The sequence below is a fragment of the Thalia democratica genome, chromosome 8 (genome assembly GCF_965202585.1).
Source record: "Thalia democratica chromosome 8, ktThaDemo2.hap1.1, whole genome shotgun sequence".
NCBI classification, from domain to species: Eukaryota; Metazoa; Chordata; class Thaliacea; order Salpida; family Salpidae; genus Thalia; species Thalia democratica.
Genome location: NC_139172.1, coordinates 29,609,936 through 29,633,877, shown reverse-complemented (window position 1 = coordinate 29,633,877; position 23,942 = coordinate 29,609,936). Strand labels below are relative to the sequence as shown.

At 24.0% G+C, this 23,942-nt stretch overlaps 1 pseudogene; it reads left to right on the top strand.

Moving 5' to 3' along the window:
• Positions 1-16,846: 16,846 nt before the first annotated feature.
• Positions 16,847-23,942, top strand: part of LOC145843124 (adenylate cyclase type 5-like) — a 31,187-nt pseudogene continuing 24,091 nt past the window's right edge.

Below are 23,942 nucleotides of genomic sequence, written 5' to 3'. Positions count from 1 at the left end.
CTTTTAAAATCGAAATATATAATAAAATGAATCATTTTAATAATTATTTCAACTTCACCATATATAACTTGTAATTTATATATAAAAAACTACAAAATACATACTTTTTAGTTTGAAGTATAAAACATCAAATGTTAAAAAGCAAAGTTTATGTAGGTTAAATTTGTTTTAGTTTTGTATCAAATTAAACAAAAGAACTAGTTATATTTATTAATTTTTTTTTATATGATAAATTACCACTCTTAATAAAAATAACAAAATCGACTTCTCTTTTATTTTTAAATACTTTAAAATTAGAAAGATAAGTATATATATCTATTGTCACATTTGAATATAATAAACTATTTAAAATTGAAAAGTATTAAAAAGCAAATTATCTCTTAAAACGGACATTAAAAAGTTTAGGTAATCAAAAAAATTTTTTAAGAATAAGATAAAATATTACGAGTATAAAATTACAACATATTTTGGAAATAGAACCCTACCGTAATTTAAATAATTTAAAGTTTAATACTGTCGTTAAAATAGAAATGTCCTGGACAAGACGTTAAAAGGTATCTGTGGTTTCGATAGTTGAAAGAGTTTTTTCGTGCACCAGGTCCTAGGATCAAATATTTTGAGCACATTTTTTTCGTAGTTCAATAAACTATACTATCAAAAAGTAAAAATTTACTTTTAGACTTTTAAATCAGGGGCGTCGCGTGGGGTGTTGCACTGCCGCAACTGCACCACCTGGAAATTTTGTAAGGAAAAAATTAAGTATCTATAACGTTTTCGTTATTTTTTAGAACGAAATCTCTTTTAAAACTCCAATCTTGAAAACGACCATTTTGCCCACTTCACTGCCGCAAACTCTTAGCTGACTGCCGCAAATGAACTCAAAAAAGCGGGCTGAATATTCTACACATGTGTTGCTGATTGGCTGATCTATTTTCATAGAGATAAAGCTATCCAACCGTAAATTTTGATGCTATTTATCATATTTTGGAGCCACAAGTTGTTACAAGTTAGCAAAAGACTTTGTTCAAAATTCAAAAGTCTGTTCTCAAATATTAAACCTTACTAGTTTCAGAAATTTGTATACAATTTAACTGTAATACATCTGTAGGATGAGAAAAAATTATTAAATAATAATTTAACTTAGGATTATTTATTTTTACTGCTAATATAAGGTTATGAGTGGTGGGGTTAATTATTTTGGTTTAAAAATTCACAGTAATTACCTAGGATGAAGTTCCACCAATGTCAAGCTGAAAATATATTAAATAAGATTTTCTTTTTAACCATTATTTTATGCTAAAAATCAGTGTTTTATGCTAACTATTTTTAGCCTGAAATATACTTTGTTTTAAACAAGATTTAAATACATAGTGAGAATAAAATTTATTTATGACAAACTAAAGTATTCGATTGATTATGTTTTACAATATCAAAGTCAATATAAAAAATTGAAAAGATTTAATTGCTTTATATTGTTTAATAAAAGCAATTATATATTTAAGTTTTATTAATTTATGATATATAACTCAATTTATGTACTTATAAATATAAGTTTTTAGCCATAAATTATAGTTAAGAATACATCATACACAATATAATTTCAGTTAGATATTGGTGCAACATCATTCTAAATAATTATCAAATTCACATTGGCTTTTATGTAATAAAATATATATAAAATTGCCCCACACTAATGAGCTCAGAGAAATTTCAAATAATAGAAAATCTTAGGGAAACTCACGAAAATTTTAATTTTTTTTAAACTCTGGGAAATTCAAAGCAGTTTTAAGATTTTTAAGAAAACGTCAGGAATTTTTTTTTAAACAGTTTATTAAAAGTATTTAAGGATTTGAAAAAAACTCTGGGAAGGTTAAGGTTACTTACAGAATATTTTATGACTCAAAGAGTGGCCAAAAAAGTATATATTAGGATTTAATTTATTTATTTTTTGAAGTATTAGCTTATAATATTTACAGTTATAGTTGGTTTTAATTAAGTTCAGGTTAAATTTATAAAATAAAGTTCACAGGGTAACTTAGGCCTCTGATTGTTTTTATAACTTTGTTTTGGATCTAAAACATTGTTTGAACAACAGATATCTAATTTGCCACAAGAACTTTTTTAAGGGTATAGGGGGTTAAAAGACAATCACTTCCATGTTTTTGTTTATTTATATAACTATGATTCTTCAATAAAATAAGCATAAGGAAATTACATATGAGGCCAGGGGGTTACATCCATGTAAGATACTCACTAAATTTTTAAAACATATATGTTTTATATTTAAAGGGTATCTTTAAGAACTACGCATCCGTGTAAGGTACGCACAAATTTTTCAAAATATTTATCTATTACATTTAAAGAGTATCTTTAAGAAGTATGCATCCGTGTAAGGTAAGAATAAACTTAGGGGCATAGGGGGGTTACAACACTTTTTTAGAAATAAATATTAGTTAAAGGTTAGTTAAATGTCAGTTATTCATTAAGAAAAAGTGTAACCCCCCTGTAAAAATAAATTTAGGGGCATAGGGGGGTTAAAACATTTTTTTTGTAATGTGATCTTGTTTTGTATAGTTATTAATAAGCTACAAGTTGCTTTTTACAGATTTTAAAATTTCAAAACAACTTTTGAGATATAGCCGGTCAAATTCGGAGGCAACAATAGGTTTCATATGGGAGTTACAACTAAAACAGCAAATAACTAGAATTCACTAAAGATATAGCTCCTAGCATTTTTAAAATTACTATCACAAATTTTTAGGAAATGTTCCTTGCAATATTTGAAAATACTGGTTCAAGGAATTATTAAAATTATTAAAAATATTAATATAAAAAATAAAACAATTTTTTTTTGTTATTTGTTATGAATTTTTTTTTTTTTTGCAAAAGACTTTTCTGAACATTGCAAAGAACATTTCCTAAAAATTTTAGGTAGTTATCTCAAAAAACCTAGGAGAAGATATATTCTTAGTGATTTCTAGTTATTTGCTGTTTTAGTTATGCCTCCCATAAAGAACCTATTGTTGCCTCCGACTTTGACCGGCTATATCTCAAAGATTGTTTTGAATTTTTAAAATCTGTAAATAGTATCTTGTAGCTCAGTAAAAACTATATAAAATAAGATCACATTCTAAAAAGAGTGTTTTAACTCCCCTATGCCCTTAAACTTATCCTTATCTTACACGGATGCGCACTTCTTAAAGATACTGTTTAAATTTAATAGATAAATAATAATTGGCTTTTTATTTATTTTTTAAAATTATATGTGGTTATTTACATAATTATATAAATAAATAAAAATATGGAAGTGGTGGGCTTTGAATCCTAACATAGGTGTTTCTGAGCAAAAATGCAAAGCTTAACCACTTCCCATGTTGCCTGTGATATAGCTGCACATTTTGCGTTTATTAATGTAAAAATTTTAACAATTTTTCAAAAGTTTTTGCATTGAAATTTATCCATAAATACTAATTCAATAAAAACATGATAACATAATTAATTATGTACCTATTTTGTTAACATAACAAGACAACTAAATTAATAGTTAAATTAATTTAATTATTATATTTAATCAAGTATAATACTTGCTATTTAAAAAATACACACAACAAGTTAATATATAAAACAAACGAGATAATTGACTTACTTAAACTAAATAAAAGTAATAGTTACTTTAATTTAAACTGTTATGCCTAAGTATAAGCTTTCTATTTTAACCTACAATTAATAAAATCCTACGCCTACCCCTTACACTCATTTTATTTCTAAACTATATCGATCTCATAAAATTAACTTCTTTATCAAACTAACTCTTAATTATTTTTAGAGCTTTGTTTTTCAATAATTTTAAAACTTTTTCAACTATACTTTAATGTTTATTTTCGCCAAAAAAAACTATTTTAAGTTTATATTAAAAACTTGCTTTAATATTTTTTTTTACTATTTTTCGTTTATATGTGATAAAAATCTCGAATCAAGATGTTTTGTAAGCGTTTTGTGTTATTTTTTATTTAAAATTTTGTTTTCTCTGAGTGTTTTTAATTAAAACAGCTTAAATACAAATGAAAATTATTGTTTTAAAGAACAAAGAATTAATAAAATTCATTACTAAACGGGTTATCAACCAATGAGAATTTAAAATAAAGTTTTTGATTGTACGAACCTTGATTTAATTCCTTTGGTAAACCTGTTTTGACCATGTATTTAATATACTGTCATTTATGTATTAAAGGGTTATAAGTAGAATTCAAAATGTATTTAAAGTGTATTCTTGTCTCTTAAAACGTGAAATTTTATTTATATTTAATTTTTCTATAAACTTCTCATCAAACTATCTTTAAATAATATTTTGATATTTACATACAAAAAATTGATCTGTGTATGACGTTTAAACGACGTTTTATTTTTTATTTTATATACAAAATGTATTAAACACCATTGTTTTTATTGAAACTGATTAAGTCATAACGTTTATAGGTTTTCTTATTTTTTCTTAGTTTAAAAAAAAATTTAATCACTATTGATTAATTTATATTTTTTTACCCAAAAGTACGTTTCTTTTAATTTTTTATTTTACGTAAATTTGGTTTTTTATAGGTAATTATTAAAAAAATTGTTAATACTTAGTGGTTTAAAAAACACCAATTAAATTATTAAAAACTAACTGTTTTATGTTATCTTACTTAAGTTAGTTATTTTTCAAGTTAACTTAGTACATCTAAGTTTAAAATATTAGAGTTGTTTTAGATTTTTTATTAACAATATGTTTGCTTTTTTATTGTTATCGCATCATTTTGTCCCTGGTTTCGTAATAATTTATAAAATTTAAAACTTTTTTATGCTCTATAGCGCTACAAATTTTAAACAAATCAGCGACGCATTGGTGGAATATTCAGCAGCAAAAAAGCAAAATTTCTTCAAGAATTACCGCAAAATCAATATCTTGCGGTAAGTAAGCTAATTTGAAAATTCCCTAAAACAGGACATGCTTAAGTATCATCTACAAGCTATTGTAAACAAAAAATAAAAACAAAGCTAAGCTACTGCAAAGGATTAAACTTAAGTTTATGTACCCACATGATTTTTTAAAATTAAGAGATCATTTCTATTAAAACAAGACAATAAAAAAACAAAACTTGTCATGAATTAAATATTTTGAAAAAAATAGATAAAAATCCAAATCATCAAAGTCTTAAAAAATTGATTTTTTTTTAATCTGCATACATAAACTTAACTATAACTGATTATTGTCATCATAAAGTTAATAAAATATTCAATTAAATAATATTTAAGTGTAAAATTCGAGTTCAAAAAAAAATGTTAAGAAGTTTATTATAAACTTCTAGTTTACTCTTACAGAAAAATAATTTAGATTTATATTTAATAAAAATTAGTATTAATGAAACAGTCACATATTTAATAAGGAAATAGCCTTAATTTAAAATATTGGTCTGACCCCCCAAGAAACTTTGATTAGTTTGAGTAGTTTAACATTTTAGGAAAATTTAGTCTACTTTGTATGACTTTTGGTTTAAATTTTCATAAACAGGGCAAAATTTTAGATAAAATTGTTGAAACATGGTTGCCTTGCCTCATAATCAGGATAACTTGTTATGTTACAAAAACTCAAAATGACCCAAGATAAATTGAAACTGACCAAATTAAAAAATATTCAGGCTGACTAAAACAGTTTTCAATTTTTACTCTGAAAATAACAATTTTATTTAAAATTAAAAAATAAGTGTTTTACCCCTATGGCCACATGAAAACTAACTAACCAATTTTTTACTGCTATAATGGTTACATATTTATAAATTTTCCAGCCTCACCAACTAAACTTAAAAAGTTGAGCTCCTGAGAAAATACTGTCATCAAAATGAAAAACAAATTAAAATTAAATACAAAAAAGATACCCTTAAAAAACTATTGAATTTTAAACCTCCTACAAAAAAACATTAAGTTTAGAAAAAAAGTTAATAAAAATCTTAAAGTTTGTAAAAAAAAACTGTGCAAAATAGTGAGGGGTTAGGTGGGGATGTATGGGCACTTTTTTACATGTTGTTCTTATTCTAAGTTTTTCAAAAAGCTAATAGTTACTCTTTAATAAAATTGAAATTTCCAATTAACTTTCAGATACAACCGGTCAAAGCCAGAGAGTACAATGATTTATTGTACAAGGAGGAAACTAAAACAGCAAAAAAAACAATTTCATATATTGGATCCACCCGAAGAGCATTCAAAAACAGATTGTACGAACATAGAGTATCATTTCCAAAAACAAACAAGAAGAAACCCGCCAACTGTACACAACTCGCCAACTACATGTGGAAATTATATGAAAAAGGCGAGAAACCCACTATCGAATGGAAAATTCTCCGACAGACAAAAAGCAGATTTAAACCAAACTTCATGTGCTCGATATGTAACCTTGAAAGACTGTTTATAGCAAATGCTAACCAGAGGAAAATACTTAATAAAAGAAATGAACTAGTCACGCAATGCCCTCATTACCCTAAGGAATACTTTTAGTTTATTTTTTATCGCATTAACTTAGTTTATTTAGTTTATTTCATTCTATTTAATTATATTGTTACTTTGTATTTATGTTTGTATTGTGTAAAGATTTTGTTTTAAAGTTACAACATTCCCGTAAAAAGACCATTTCTGTTTTCTAAAAATCCCCTACAAATCTTAGTATTTACATTTTTTCAAAATCCTAATATATTAAATGCTTAGTAAATAAATAAATTTTCTAAATATATAAAATCTATAGTTGATAAATTATTTAAACTAAACTTACCTATATTTCATTTTAATTTAACTTAACTTTAAAATTTAACTTTTGTAAACCACAATTTATTTAAAACTCATATTTCAAATGTAAATATTATTTTCATTTATATATTATGTGTGTACATTTATATATTATGTGTGTATTTTTATTTTCCAATTCATCGCCCTGTATACTTTTGTTTTCAGCTTTTTTTAGCGTCTGATGAACTGCTCTGCAGGGAAACGGCGTAACGCAATAAAAGTTTAACAATAAGTTTATATAAAAAAACAATTTTACTGAAAACCTATATTCTCCATCATTTTTAAAGCAATTTTTATCAAACTTTTTCATCCTAATCTTTATAAAATTTTATACTTTTGTTAAAGAGAAGTTTAAAATTTTTAAGTATTAATATATATATATATATAAAATATTACTTTCGTTATAACTTTTTTTTTCTTAGTGTTTTAAATATCTATTTTAGCAAATTGTTTTATTTTATAAAAGAAACATCTAAAGATTTTGAGGCCAACTTATAAAAAGAGATATGATTTTAGTGATTTGATTTACTTGTTGTTTGAGTTTATATTATATTAATAAGGACTCTTTTGTATCTCTGACTGTGAATTACCATATCTTAAAAATTAATATGATTTTTTATATTGGTAAAAGATGACTTGTAGTTAAATTAAAACTGTATAAAATAAGTTCAGTAAAATAATTCTCAAGTAGATGTTAAGGGCATAAAAGGGGGGGGGGTTTAAACACTGTTTTAGTTTGTGCCTCCCATAAGGAACCTTTTGTTGCCTTCGATTTTGACCGGCTATATCTAAAAAAGTATTTCTGATTTTTAAAATCTGTAAAAATCATCTTGTAGCCTAGTGAAAACTTCATAAACAAGATGAAATTGTGAAGAAAGTGTTTCATCTCCCCTATGCCTTTGGAAGCAAAGCTTATCTTCAGGTGTAGCAAAAGTTCAGTTGTTTTCAAACTTGATAGTAAAAATATATTTTTAATGAAAATATCTTCATGTACTTAAAGTTATTGATAAAATGGAATTCTTTGTTTATGAAATTATTTTTATCTTTTTTTTAGCTATATTCAGGATTGCCACATACTCAGGGTACTCAATGAAACTTAATGATTTTTAAATTCTAAAAAATCTCAGGGAAACTCAGGGTATTTTGATTTTTTTCAAAAACACAGGGTGACTCAGGGCATTTCAATGTCATTCAGTTTCTTTTGACTTAAAGAGTGGCAACCTTGCTTTTATTTAATTTTTTTTAAATATTGAAATTGTTTATTAGTTTACTCTGTATAGTTAGAACAATTTAAGAATTTCAAGTTAATTTTGGCAAAATACTTTACTGTTTATAAATCCTGTTTTCCTTTAGAACTTATAGAAACAGTGAAGAAGTGTTATCCTGTAGTTGAATGTGAACAGTTAGAAAGAGAACTGAAAACATTTTATTCACATGCATCAGGATGGTTTAGTTAAAATACTGTTATATCTTGAAGAAAATAACCTGACTAAAATATTTAACTAAACTACAAACCTTCTTAGAATTTTGATAACTATTCGCATGACTAGTGTAGAAGCTGAAAGAACATTTTCATATTTTAAAAGGATAAAAATATTTTTGAGAAACACCATGGGTCAGTCAAGGTTAAATTCTTTGATCGTAATTTCGATTGGTAGGGACTTACTTAAAAACTATACTAGTTTCAAGGAAGAGCTTATGTAGAAACTTATCAACCAAAAGGAGAGAAGACGAATTTTAGTTACAAAGGTGAAAAGTAAGAGTCTAAGTGTTTATGTTTGCAAAGTTAGAACTTTAAATTTATATTTTTAGGTAGACATTAAGTAGTAACTATTTTCTGTACTAAGCAATTTTAGTTTTTCTTTAAAAAGTCGTAATTTGTACATAAAATTTTCTTTGTTTGTAGAATTTTTAATTTACTTGCCAAGCTTCATTATGCATTCCTTTTTTTGTTTAGTTAAAAATATGTAAAAATATTATTTTTAGTTTGGTATTTAATCCAATATTTTTCAAGTAAAGTTGAACTAAAATGAAATATTATTATAGTTGCTGTGTTTTTTATTGTAATATAAGTTTGTTATATCTAAATTGTAAGCTACTTTTAGTTTTAACTTTAGAGCCTTTGTAAAACTTAATATTATTTATTTTGCTTGTTTTACTTTTGAGTTTTTTACTTATTCAAACTTTTTTTTTAATCTTAAATGTATTTTAAATTTTTTTACTGAGTAATGTAAGTTGTTCTTTAAAAAATTTTTAATTTGTACACAACATTTTATTTGCTTGTAGACTTTTTCATTTACTTGCCAAGTATAATTAGACTTTTTTATTATTAAATATTAGTAAAATAATTGTTAATAGTTTGATATTTAATAAATCCAATATTTTTTAACTAAAGTTGAGGCTAAAAGAAATATTGTTGCAGTTGCTGTATTTTCTTATTATAATAATTATCTGTTTAATCTAAATTGTAAGTTAGAGACTTCGTAAAATTTGATATTTATGAGCTAGCTTATTTTACTTTTGTGTTTTTAACTTAGTCGTCAAGCTGTTTTTTTTTAAACATAAAAATTTTAATTAGTTATAAGTTGATAGTCGTTTATTTTTTCAATAATCATCAGTAAATAAGCAATTATTTTCTACTGAGTAAAATAAATTTTACTTAAAATAAACTTGAAGTTTGCACATAACATTTTTTTTTGTTTGTAGACTTTTTAATTTTCTTGCCAAGTCTAATAAGACATTTCTTTTTTTTTTGTAAATTTAAATATTATTAAAATAACCATTCTTAGTATTATGTTTAATCAAATATTTTTTGAATTAAGTTGAGGCAAAAAAAAAAAACTATTAAAGTTGCTGTGTTTTTCAATATGATAAAAATTTGTTTTGTCTAAATTTATTTCTACTGTAAGTTTAAACTTTAAACCCTTCTTAAAAATAATATTCATAAGTAAGCTAACATTTTTTGAGTCTCTTAAATTACTAAAATTTTTTTTTTTAATATTCTTATGTTTACTTTAATTTTCAAAGTATTTAATTTTTTATTTAAGTTATTTCTTACATAATTTTTGTTTGAAAAAATAATTATTTATTTTTAAGCAAAATTTCCCAGGTTACATTAGCAATTTAATGTAATTGTTGTAGAAAAAAGTCTTTATTTAAGATAAAAAAGAGTTTTAAAGTAGGGGATTTTTTTCTAAATTATGCACCACTTAAAAAAAATACCACGCGACGCCACTGTTTTAAATCAAAAAAAAATTAAAGTTGTTGACATGAAATCTGCTAAAAATTTTGAGTGATAAATAGAAAACAATTGACAACAAGTTCAAGTTCGGAGTTTAATATTTTTTCTTCAAATTTAAAAGACTAGTGTACGCATTACGGCACGATAAGTATTGGTTATAAACCATAATTAAAAACTTGTTAACGCTAATTGTACATGGTTTTTGACATTTAAACGAAGTAGAAGTAGTTTGTTTTTGTATAAACTTGTTTTGTAAACATTTGATATATTTTTGCATAACAAACGTAAAAAACATATAGTAATGAGTATTGTAAATTGTTAAAAGAGCAATGTTTGCATATTTTTGTTCAAACTATTTAAAAAATTTAAATAACAAGAAAATGACTTAAGAATATTATTTAAAAAAATATTAGTGCTTGATATCATTTTTTTACTAACAGTGACACTCTTTTTTAAACATTATACATACTGTAATAAGTTTCAAATCTTTCAATAAAAAAATGTTTTAAATTTTGCTTAGTATTTATTCTTTCTTAATTATTGAAATTTAATAGAATTAACTTAAACTTGATAAAATAAAGTATAATTAACGATAAAAAACAGCAATATAGACTGAAAAACGAAAGTTATTTTATGAATCTGTAAATATTCTATCTACAAATAATAAAACTTGCCGACGAAAGATAATAAACAGTAAAACAGCTGTTCAAAGGAAAAGTTTTAAAATTGTTTGCAATATATTTTTGTAGAAATTAACTAAGTATAACATGATAAATGAGCTAATTTTTTAGTTCTTAAATATACTTATATATCCTTAAGCTATGTTTCGTTAAACATCTCAACCCAAACAAAGATTTTTTTTCAACACAAAGAAAACTCAAACAAAAGAAAAATAAATATTTAAAGTTGAATATTGAGTATTCGGCATTCGAAATACTCCTTCTAGTAGTTGAAGCAGCGGAGTTCAAAAATTTAATCGATTTTACAACAAATAAGCAGATAAAAAAATCAGTTCGTGCTAAACATTGTCTGTATTTTTTAAATAAATAAATCTTTTTTTTTTTCTTTTTTTTAAGTGTAGGGTTTAAAAAATCAACAGAGTTTGGTTTTTTTTTTAATTATTATAATTCTTTTATTCTTAATACTTTATGAGTTTAGTTTTTTTTCAGAGTAATAAAAACAAACAAGTTTATGTAACTAAGCGTAATAAAATACACAACTGCTAATATTTATTCAAATAAATATTAAAGATTTTGTTATATATTTTCATTCTTAACTAGAACTCTACTTAGTTTTAAAAAGCAAAAGTAATTCAAAGAAAAGTTGCTTTATGTAGCCAAGTAATTGTTTAATTATATGGATAAGCTATTTGCTTGTTTTATATAGAATTATGGTAGGGAAAATATTATTTTAGTAATATTTACTTTGGTATATTAAACAACTCTTACACTTTTTACATTTTATGCTTTATTTGTTAAAGTCTATTTTAAGTTTATTCCACTTATTTTTTACTTAAGTATTTTCAAATATTGTAAAAATGTCCAAACGCTATTAATTAACGCATTACTTTTAATTCTCAAAATCCTTATTTTCCAAGGAAGTAATCTGTTAGCAACGTAGTAAAAAGTAAAGTGTATTGTTGATTTTATTAGTTTTCTTTTACCAATTAACTCGTTTTGTATACAAATTTATTTAAAAAAAGTAACAAAGTAAAATCTTAAATGGATTCTACATTCGTCTCAGAATACTTTTTCGTCTTAATAACAAAGTATATTTCTTTAAGTGAACTATTTTTGATAACTTTTAAAGAATTGAACTAGTTCACTTTTACTCAAAACAAAAAGTTTGAAATAAAAGTTTGTTCATTTCACGGACTTAAAAAAATATACTAAATAAACTTTTATTTTTCTCATATAGTTATTAGAGTATTGATTTTTGACTTCATAACGTTTTAATTAAAAACTAATCAATGTACATTTAATATCATAATTACGTTCTTGGAAAATATTTTTAAAGAAAAGTTTTCAATGTCAAATGAAATTTGACTTTTTATTTTGCTTTTATTTTAAAGATGACGTAGTTTTTAAATTTAAAGTGTTACACTAGGATTAATATCCTTTTTACATACAATTCATCTTTTTAAGTTTTTTGTAACGTTTATTTAGGTTGAATTAAAGGTTTTCTTTATTTTATTTAAACTTTACATGTTTTTTAATTGATATAAAACGAGTTTTTAAAGAAAAACTATTTAGTAAACTTCTGCTTTTATTCATGTAAAGTCAGGTACGAACAAAAAGTATATTTTGCTTACTAAAATTTGAATAATTTTTTTTTGCTTCCAAGTAAATACTTTAAAACACCTGGTTTTCTCATAAAGTCACGTTCAACAAAAAATAATATTTTATTCTGAGACCACTTTAATATGTTATTAACGAGGGTAATTAATCACTTACAAATTCATGGTAGAAACGATATAGATGTGTTATTAACACCTGGTTTCTTTTTGAGATTACGCTTTAACGAAGAAGTTTTTTTTTGTCGTTTAATAATATTTATAGCTTCTTAATTACCTACAGCGTATATTTAGCATGAAATATTTTTTTAAATATATTTAGACGTTTTAAAGTGTTTAAATGATTATAAGTTATAATTCTTGACAATTAAATAACAACCTAAACAGATAGTACTTAAATTTGTAAACGTTTTGATTTTTTTCTTATTTAGCTTGGAAGTGATAAAGTAGAAAAGGATGTATAGGAACCAAAAAACATACTCAATTAATCAGTTATAACCCAAAACAAATAGGAAAGCACCACATAAACAATATATATTTGTAATTGATCTACTTAAAACTTTGACTTCAGAGACTAAACTTTGAGAGTTTTCAAACAAAAATAAAAAAGTATCATTACAGGTCCAGAAAAGCAAACAAATTTTATTTTAAGCTGGTGCATCGGCAGCTTGGTGTTAAAACAATCTTTTTAAAACCATAGTTTTTATAAGCTTTTGATAAAACTTGGTATTAAATTTGGTTTTGAAACAGAAATTATATTTAACAAGATTGATTGTAAAATGCTTAACTTTTTTATAGAAACATATAAACTTACTGAACGTATGTAGTTGATGAAACAAGAAAGTTATTAAACGTCATACAAAAAGAAAAACACGGGTTAAAAGTTAGAACGTGAAAAAAATTGTATGACTTAAGTGTTTATAATTTTTATAATATTGATAATTTTTTTTTTAAAGTTAGATGAACATTTAACTTTAAAACCTCATTTTACAATTTGAAGAAAAATCCTACTTTTGTATTCGAAGTACCTTGACCTTAATATACCAGATTAAACTTATGCTTTTATCAGTTTTTAAATTGTAATTTTATGTTCTTTTAACTTTTTTATCAAAGAAAAGGAACATTTTAGTACCTTGGGAACAAGTAAAATTAAATATTGCAAATTCCGTTTTGCTTATTTCACGTAAAATCAATACTTGTACCAAAAACAGTTTTTCGCAGTTCTAAAAATAAAAAAAAGAACCTTACTGTCTTTTATATCAAAAAGAATAGAGGTTGAAAAACCAAAGGAAACTGATATCAATATATTGAAAAGGCACGCACATATAAAGAATTTATTTATAACGGAACGCTGTTGTACGATTAAATATTTATCAACAGTTTTTAGGAGAAAAAGCGTTGATTTATAGATTTGTATTGAGCACACGCATGCGTGTTTATATTTAAACGTTGGCTATAAATATCTCTGCATTATATTTGTATGCAGCAGCTGAATATTCAGTATTCAATTTGAAAGTCAATTGCATTGAACTTTTAGAGTATACATGCTCCTCAGACAATACATTGTGTGTAAATATTTATACACACCACTAGTATGCATGTTATAAAGTAGTATAAATCAAAGTTTCTAAAAAAGTGTGCACCTGTGTTGAAAGTCTAGTTTATCATATTCAGAAATTTTGTTAAGTATTTAAGAGAAAACTAGTAAATTTTCTGTCATGTATTGTTTGAAATAATAATAACTCATAAAAAAAATCTTAATTACCTAACAAAATAACATTTAGTAAAGTGCACAATAATATTTGAACTTTTGAATAACATCTAGTGTGCATGTAATACATTCTTCAACTCTCTTTCACTATATAAATACATAATAAAGTTATGACAACCACTAATGTATATGTCAAACAAAAAGTAAATAATATTTTTAATTAATGAATTTAAAACTATTCAGCTCTCACATGTATTTAATAAAGAATGTTTACAATTAGTTAAGTATAAAAAAATTGCATACTAAAATTTAAAACTGTTTCAAAAATACCTCTGTGACTTGTTTTTTATCTTATAAACACTAAGTGTTCTTGTAAACGTTTGATACTGTTTTTAATATTGAGCACTACTTTATATTATCTAAATGACTTTCTACTTATGTTAAATATATCCATTTCTATAATTTTCTAAAATTAGAAGCTTAAAAATCAGTACACATACTGGAAAAATTTTATGCTAAAAATTATAATTCTCTTAAACTAATTAAGTTTAACTAACATACAAGCTTTTATCTTGAAACAAAAAAAATTATTAGATTTTTACTTAAGCTGCTTACCTTTTGTTTAATATTAAATTAAGAACTAAAAATAATTAAAATACAGTAGACTACCGCTTAAGTACGCACTTTTTTTGGTACGCATCACGCCTTAAGTACGCAGTTATCAAGAAAGGTAGAATGGCCAACCTGCTGAGTTAGCCTAAGACTTTCACAAGTTTTAAAGTAGGGTGAGTAATCCTGAGTAGTCTAAGTGGCCAATTGTGACAGTCCTGTTGTTAAATTTTAATAAACTAAATACTTATGTAGTGGTTGCAGAAAAGTTAAAAGAATAATGATATTTGAGCTGTAATGCTATTAAATTAATAAATCTAAATTGACAAAGCTAAAAAAACCTACAAATACAACATAGTTAAGTCATAACTTAATTTATATGTACAAACATTGATGTTTTCAAAATGTTTGGTAAACACAATTTAGTTTGGTACTTTACTTCTAACAAAACAAAATATGGCTTAAAATTATTTTTTATACCATTGACTGACATTGACTTTCTATATTAATAGTATGTATTAATTATGTAGAAACTCTTTATAGACAAAATAAATCTTTTTAAAATATAATAAAAGTTTTGTAGATAAGAATTATGTATTAAATGTTATTTAAAATAAAAATACTTGTTTATTTGGCTTAATTTTTTGTTGGTTAGTTGTAAGAAAGAAAACAAACAACCAAAGTTCATATTATACTATGTCTTCAAAAAGTACGCACTATCCGTGCTAAGTACGCACTTTTTGGTCGGGTTCAATTTGCGTACTTAAGCGGTAGTGTACTGTATATTGATTATTTTCGACAATAGAAAACGCATTCGTAGGAATCGAACAGTGAGAACAAACTTTCACCCAAGTCTGGAAAAACTTTTTCATTTTCAGTATTAAGAGTAGTCAAAGGTTCGAAAGTCGTTGTTTTTTGTTGTAATTTTTTGTTTTTGTTGATTATGAGGTTTTGTCCAGTCTGAGTCTGTTAAAAAGTGTTGAGCTTGTTATTGTCAAAACTTTATATTTTTGTACTTAATGTTTTGTTTGCATTGTAATTGTATATATTTATGTTAACGCTTTCAATCTAAATTAGTGTAGGCATAAAAACTACTTGGATTTTCTATTTCTATATTATAATTTGTGAATAAGTTTCGTAATAAAGCTACGGTATTAGATTTTATTGTTTTATAGAAAACATTTCAATAATTTTTGCCACTTGTTTCTTTTATTAGTTTGTTTTGTTTTAGATATTAACTTAATAAAAGTTAGGTTTCATTTATTACAAAAGTTACCTCTAAGAGTTAGCGTTTATATTATTTTTAAAGAGATTTAAAACAAAATACTGTATAATCTTAAAAAAAAAATTAACTGTTAACAGCAAAAGTTTCATCGATTGCAAGTGTTATACTTTTTGAACCAAAGCACTATTACAATTTAATATTGTTGTTTTGATAACAACGTTTTTATAATGTTTATTTACTAATGATAAATAGAAGTCACCTCATAACGGAGATATGTATTTAAACAACTTAATTGTGTTTTACTAAGTTCCTAAGTTTTTCGACTTATTTTGAATGAATTTAGTTTTGTTGTTAAGTGTTTTTACACTCTTTAACAATGTATAAAAGTACTTTTATTAAGTCATGCTTTTTTTTAATTTTTTTTAAATAGGCATGATTTTTTTTTATGTTTTCAAGTTTAATACTTAGACTTTAATTTTTTATGACTAACACATGAGCACTATACTGCTCCAAAAAACCTAATTAGTTTCATAATACAAGTTGTTGTGTAAAACTAAATTTGTGACTACTATTTATTCAATTTAATGATTTATTGATGATTTTGTCATTGTTGTTTGTTTGATTAAGGTAAAATTTTAGATGTGTAAAAATTATTGTAACTTAAACGTTGTAAATTCAGTCATTTAAGAAAATTTATTTTAAGAAAAATTATTTAAAGCATTAAAACTAACTACTTGTATTTTTAATAATTAACAATGTTATTTTGTTGATATTTAAAGTTTTCATTTTAAACTAAAGTGTTAAACTATTAAATTATAAAAGAACTTAACAAACATTGTGCTTAAACCTATCAAAGACTGAAAAAAAATTGAAATACTTTACTTTAAAAAAGATAATAGTTTTGTAATTTAAGATCCTTTGCTTTCCGGAGTCAACATTAAAAAAGGCGGGAAAATGGTCGGAGAAAACCTGAACAACGTTGAAGTTGTTGTTGAAACACAAATGAACAACAACTTGAACAGAAATAACAGCGAAAAACAAAAACCTTACATAAGTTATTGTTTGTAAAATACTTTTTCAGTTAAATTAAGGTAGTCTACTACTAAAAAGATTGATTAAAACATATATTGATAACGATGTTTTATCCTATTTTAGTTTTATATATTAGGTATAATGCTAAATAAGTTTTTTTTTTAGAAAATGAAAAATTTGTAGTGTATAGCTGTTTGCAATTTATTAGAAAAAAGATTGAAAAGTTGTTTATTAAGCATTTTTTACCTTTTGTTTAAATTTCATTAGCATTGGTTAAATACTTATTCATCAAGTAAAATAAAGTTTCAACTATATGTTTTATCCTCAGTTGGCAGTCCTCGATTAGACAATAAGACGAGGTCCGGCAGATTTTTGGGTCTTTTTCGACCAAAACCACCCAAATTGAACTTGGATGACTACAAACCTTCATGTTAGTTATATAAATTTGTCAATTTATGATTCAAATTGTAAATATTAAAGTTCTGTGGTTTAATATTAGTTTGGTTTACAAAGCTTGATGCTTTTAAAATAAAGCTTATTCTATTTTATAAAAAAGAAAATATTTTTTATGATCCTTTAAGGCTTAGGTATCAAAAATCAAACTGTCTTTAGAAACAATGAGTTCTTTATTATTTAAATTAAAGAGTTTGGTCGTACAGGATAGTATAAATTATTTACTTAATTTAGTTATAGTGGTAGTATTCAAGAAATAAAGAGATAATTTGTTTTTCAAAAAAACGAGTTATTTATCAACATAAAGTTCGCATAAGTCCAATGTAGTGCGTACATTATTGACTAATAATGCTCATAAACAAAACAAAATACTCAAGTTTCGTACTTGCTATGTTGAATAAAAACTGCATTTTGTTTTCGTTGTAAACCCTTTTACATAAAATCAATATAATATTTCAACACTGTAAGAACATTATTTATTAAAACTAAAAGTATATATAATTTTATGACATTTTTTTATGTTGGATTGGCATTAAGTGTCTGGTTTTTAAATGAGATTAAATAATTTTAAGTGAATATTTTCAAAGAGCAAATAGGCTCATGGAAAGCTTAAAAAAAAAGTGTTTAGAGTTACATTTCAGCAGAACTAAAAAAAGTTCCCTGATGATAATTTTTATATATTATCGTTAGACTTAACAAACTTAATAATTTTCAAGACAAGGTTTACTTCGTTACCTTATGCTTTGTCGATTTGAATAACAACAAGGAATATAGTTTGTTTTTCCTTAATCAGCTAGACTAACGTCAGTTACTTAATTATTTTCTTATGTTTTATTCAAACAACGTTTTTAAGTCTAAACGAGCTTATTTTTTCATTAATGTATTATAACTAAACAAAGTTTTTTAACTTTATAAACAACAAATGCTTTAAAACATTTTTTAGTTTACTAGTAGTATTTTTTTTGTGTCTAACTTAAGATTTTATACGAATAAAATAAAAGTAAAGATAAGTATCAGTTTTGTTATTTCCCAAATTTATACGATTAATGAAAAGTTAAGTTAACACACTTGAAAACTTACAAACTAATTAGAAATTACTTACGAGCTAAATGAATTGTAAAGCTCACATTTGTTTAATGAAGTTATAAGTGATTACAGCATTTTTATACTTATGTATAAAGAATGTGTGCTTTGAAAGAAAAACACTAGAAAAGTAGTAAGGCTAAGGTAGCTAGTTTGTACGTAAATCTACATGCCTAGCAGGTTTTATATTTTTTGTTTAAAAATAATTTTTAGAATTGAAAAATTTTAAGAAATTACATGCTTTTTTTTTGCAAGCCAAGTTAAGTAATGAAGAGTGCTTGAATTTTTTTATTTTTGGCGGAAAACTTAGTTTAGCAATAGTTTTTACGGACAATCTATTATACCTCAATATAGTTAGTACGTAATATTGCCAATTGAATACGTGATATGCTGATAATTTTGTAGCCAAAAAATACAATAAACAAAGCAACTTTTCAGTACCTAGAAATATGAGAAAAATAAAGTTAACAACTTCTTGTATTTAAGGTGTATTTTTTATATAAAGTTAGTTTTTAAATAAAAATACGAACTGGTTTTACTTTAGTTATTAACATATTTAAATTTTTAGGCTCTTACTACAGCTCTTACTTTATTGAATCGCAGTTTTTTTTTTTGTTCAAGGTAATCAATAATAATAAATAAAAACTATGCTTTTGTTTCAAATTTAAATAATTTTACCAATTTAAAAACTAAATTAAAAAAAAAAAATTTGTACATTGACATTATAATATAAACTATGTTTTATCTCATTAACTACTAATGGCTTATTAAAAACTTGAATACTCATTTAAAAATAGTATTTTGTGTTTTAATAATTAGACGTGTAACTTGAAAATTATTTAATCTTATTTACATATATATATATATACATATACAAATACCTCTTTATTATGTAATAATAAAAAAATCATGATTAACTTTGTTCTAATTCTGACACTTAAAGCTTTACGTAATTTTTATTTGAACTTCATATCTACAAAAAAGAACGATAAATCATTTTGTAGGCATAGTTAATTATTATATATCAACTAAACGCTTTTATAAGTATTATGAACTATATGATCATTCATACTTCTAAAAGTAGCTTATACTACAAAAAAAAAGCTCACTTACATAAGCTCGAATTTAAAAACCAGCTACAATTAATATATTTTCTCTAACAAAATTAATCTTTGTTGTAAGATTCATCTTTTCTAGTTAACTAATAACAAAAGTTGTAAATGCATTTTTTGTTAAAAAAAATGGTTGTAAATTTAATTGTACTATATTATAAATCTAGTAGATTATACATTTTTCTTTTATTATTTACACAAGTTGAAACTTAGACATTTGAAAATGATTAATAATAAGATAGTTATTTTAAATAGTTAATTATGTTAACTATACAGTGAGCATACTACAACGAGTTTATATAAATTATATGTAAATACTGAAACTATACTATAATAACGTCCAATTAAAGTTAACTAGTATTAAATACTTGACCTTTTAAAACAAGCCATGATTAATATAACCATCAAAACTCAACAAATTTAAACTTAACAAATTAAATTTTAGTTAAGTGAGGTGAAATCTATAAATAGTTAAGGAACTAACTTAATAGTTTTAATATAGTGAAAAATTATAAGTTTTTTGTATTTTTAAATACATATTTGAAATAAATGTCAAACTTTAGTTGAAAAACTTGTGTATTAATTTATTTATACTTTTTTTTATAGAAAAGTTATAGACTTTAAAATAAAAGAATGAATTTTTTAGGTATATTTCTTAAGTAAAATATAGTTACGTAACGTTATAATTAAACTTAAAATGTGAGTTTTTTAGTTATTGTCCTAATTAACTTAAATATAAGCTTTTTTTCTTGTTCAGCAAGTGTTAAAACATAAACTAAGTTAAAACATTAAACAATATTTGTTTTATACATATGTTTATAAAACAGTATTAAACATTGCTGTTTAAACAGTTCATAAAATAAAGAAATATGTTATCACTATATATCAAAAAATTTAACATTGTTTTGCTACAATACGTTCACTATCTTAATCAAACAAAAAAAAAATGAACAATTTAAAATGTTACTTATTATTACTTAAACTATACTCTTATGATGACAAAATTCTATTTTAGTTTTTGTAATCTATCTTGCAAAAGTAATTCATAAAAGTTTTTTGCATAGTCGCAATTTAAACAATTTATTTTAAGACAATTGAATTTAAAAACATAACAAAAACAACTACCTTCTTTCCAAGGTACTTTTCTACTTTCATTTATTAGTTGTTTTACAGATACTTTATATATAAACTTTTTTTACTGTTATAAACCAGACTGATTAAAGAAACAATAAACTAATTAAACGTCAGTTGTACAAATGATTAAAACGTACTTAGGCCACCGTCCACTAAGAAATTGTTATAATATTTACTAAAAAAATTTTTAGCTTTATTTTTTTTTATCTCCAAGTTAAGATTAACAAAATAGCTTTAATATATTTTAGTGCCATATTTTAGTATCCATATCATTTTGCATATCAGAAAGTAATTTTTGGTATTAGTTTTAGCATTTTTATATTCTTACTAATTGTAGGAAATTAATTAAAATTATTTCAGTGCCAACCGACGGTCCTTCAAATCGTTCGAGTGTGACGACAAGACTCGGATCAATCAAGGGAAAACCACCCGACTCGCCCAAGCCCCCAAGTCACCATAACAACAACCAACAACGCATTCGCGCGGAATCCCCGCCGAAAAAGAAGGGAAACTTCCATATCACCCATAAGTGGGAGTCAGAGGGCCAAGTTTTTTCCGCCAAAATCTCGAAGCCTCCTCTTGAACAAGAAGAAGCTGGGGAATCACCTAAAAGACCTGCCAATTTTTCAACGATCTGGTTAGTTAATAATTACTTGTTTAAGTAAAGTAAACCTTACTTAGTGACAAAAACCTAAACTTTTATGTTTTAGTTATGTAAGTTAAAGGTTATAATACTCAACATTAAGTTTATTTATGTTTCTCTGTTTTTTTTCTTGCTTATAGGTCAATTACAAACTTAATATTTTATATTTCCTCGCTATCAAAGTTATAAGTTGAATGGCAAACACTAGTATATTCATTTCATGTTTAAAAATCGAAATTGTACATAAATAAAATTTATTTGAATTTAACCGTCCAAAACAATAAAACAAAGGGCTTAAAACAAAACACTCAAAAAAACTAAATATAACAACTTCATTTACTTTAGAAGTATGAAATAAATAAAGAGTTCTTAACTTTTTGCACTCAAATCGATATAAACTTAACTTATGGTTAACGAAAAAGCTAAAATAGTAAAAAATCTAGTAGTTTTTTAAAGATTAAAAACTGTATAATTCTTTTTTTATCTGCTTAATTAAAGCTGAAAAGTGTTAGTTTACTTTTTTAGTGTTTAGTTTCTATGTGAAAGAAAAGGTATTGTTCAAATGTTGTGAAGTTTTTTTATGAATATAAGTACTGTGAGACTTAAGTTCTAAATAAATAGCTTTAAAACTAAAAAAAAACTTTTGAACTAAAATAAATCAAACAAACATAGAAAGTTGTGTGAAAATAATCTTCGTATAATTTTGAGTAGAAAATAAAAAGCAACAATCTATTTTAATAAACCTTAAGGTTTAATAGTTTTATTTTTAATACTTACTGTAGTAAAATTAGTTTTCATATCAATTATTTAAAACATGAAACTAAACTGTAAATTCTAACTCAAAAATATATAATAATTTATGTTTTTTTGAAATTTAGGATTGATGATGGTTAAATAGATGTTGTAATTAAAACTTTAGTCAACGAAAAAAGGCATTATATATTTTTTATAACATTTAGCATACATAAACCAACTATTTTTTTCTGATCGTTTAAAAATTATTTACAATAAATAAATATAGAAATTCTAAACAATATTTCGTATTTACTGATAAAAATATCACAATTTTTCCAATGTTTACTTACAGCTCTATTAAAATGAACGTATCAATCGACTATGTATAAAATAAATACAAGAAAAAAAGTCTTACATTTTCTAACATCTGTTTGTGACCTAGTTGGCTTTTAATGACCCACTAAACTATCGTCAACGTGATTTGTTTTAATAAATTCCAATAAATAAATCGAGTCGTGACCTGTATTACGTCATAATGCAAATGAGCCTTTTTGTGAAAAACTAAATTAAATCGAATAAATGCAGTTTTTAAGCAGATTTTTTCTTGTTTTTAAATTTTTTCTTTGTTATTTCTGCTTTAAAAAACTAATTTAAAAAAAGTTTAACTAATTTAAAGCTTCTTAACTTAGTTTTGGTTTGAAATATTAAGACAAAAAACTTTATAACTGTTTTAAAATTAAAGCTAAATTACTGAAGTTTAATTTAAAGAGAAAAAGCTGCTTTTACAGCTATTTATAGCTGAATAGGACCTACAAAAGTTTTTCTATTAACATTTATTTGATAAAATTTTATTTTTACTTTCTTATTTAGATTATACTGTTTCTTTTATCTATACTATGTTTTAAGTTTATTTTTGTATTAGTTAGGTTAAATTATTGCTAGAGGTTTGGTTGTTATAAAAAAATTCAAGGTTTATTTCATAGAAGGAGAACAGGTACATTTAAATTAAAAAACAAATTACAAGCTAGTTTTCGCTTAAAGAGGTCTTAAGTGCATTAAATAAGTTATTATTTTCTGTATTTATAAGTTTATTATTAAATTAATGTTTATCCTATAACCTACTTATCCTTTTTTTCAACATAATATATTTAACTCTTTAAATTTAACAAAAGTAATTAGTTTGTATTATTTGACTTATACTCATAACAATGTTTTTAGCTAAGTGTAAAATTTGAAACATAATTCAAAATTTTGAGAAAAATTTATTTTCTAAGTATTAGTTATGTTTGCAAAAATCAGCAAAATGTTAATATGTAGTAAATGTTATTATTTTCGTAAAACAATATATTCAGCAACAAAAATTTAAGTGATTAAAGTTTAGTTACGAGATAAATAACAGGATTTTTTTAAATATCAGAACAAAAACAAAATATTTTCCACAGGAATGTTATAAAGAAGGAAGCGGGTAAATATCGTCTTTCATACGACTCTGCATCTTTTGAAGATCTCTATCAGAGGTACTTCTTCAGAACAAATTTAAAGATGCTATCCTACCTAACATGGATCTTATTCTTTCTATGCATTGTGTTATCAGGTAATTAGTGTACAATCACATGTTCAATATTAAGATTTTTATCCTTACACACACGTTCTAACGTAGTTGTTGTTCTGCTTGAGATAATGAAATCGTTTTTTAATTATCTGTGGACCGTACATTTAGCAACAAAAAACAATAATAAACTAATTTCAATGACAAATTTTTAAAAGTCTATGCTGGTTTGCACTTGTCAACTTTTAGTTTATAGATATGCCTACACTTTTAAATACTATCAATTTGTTAAAAAAAAGTTTGAAAGGA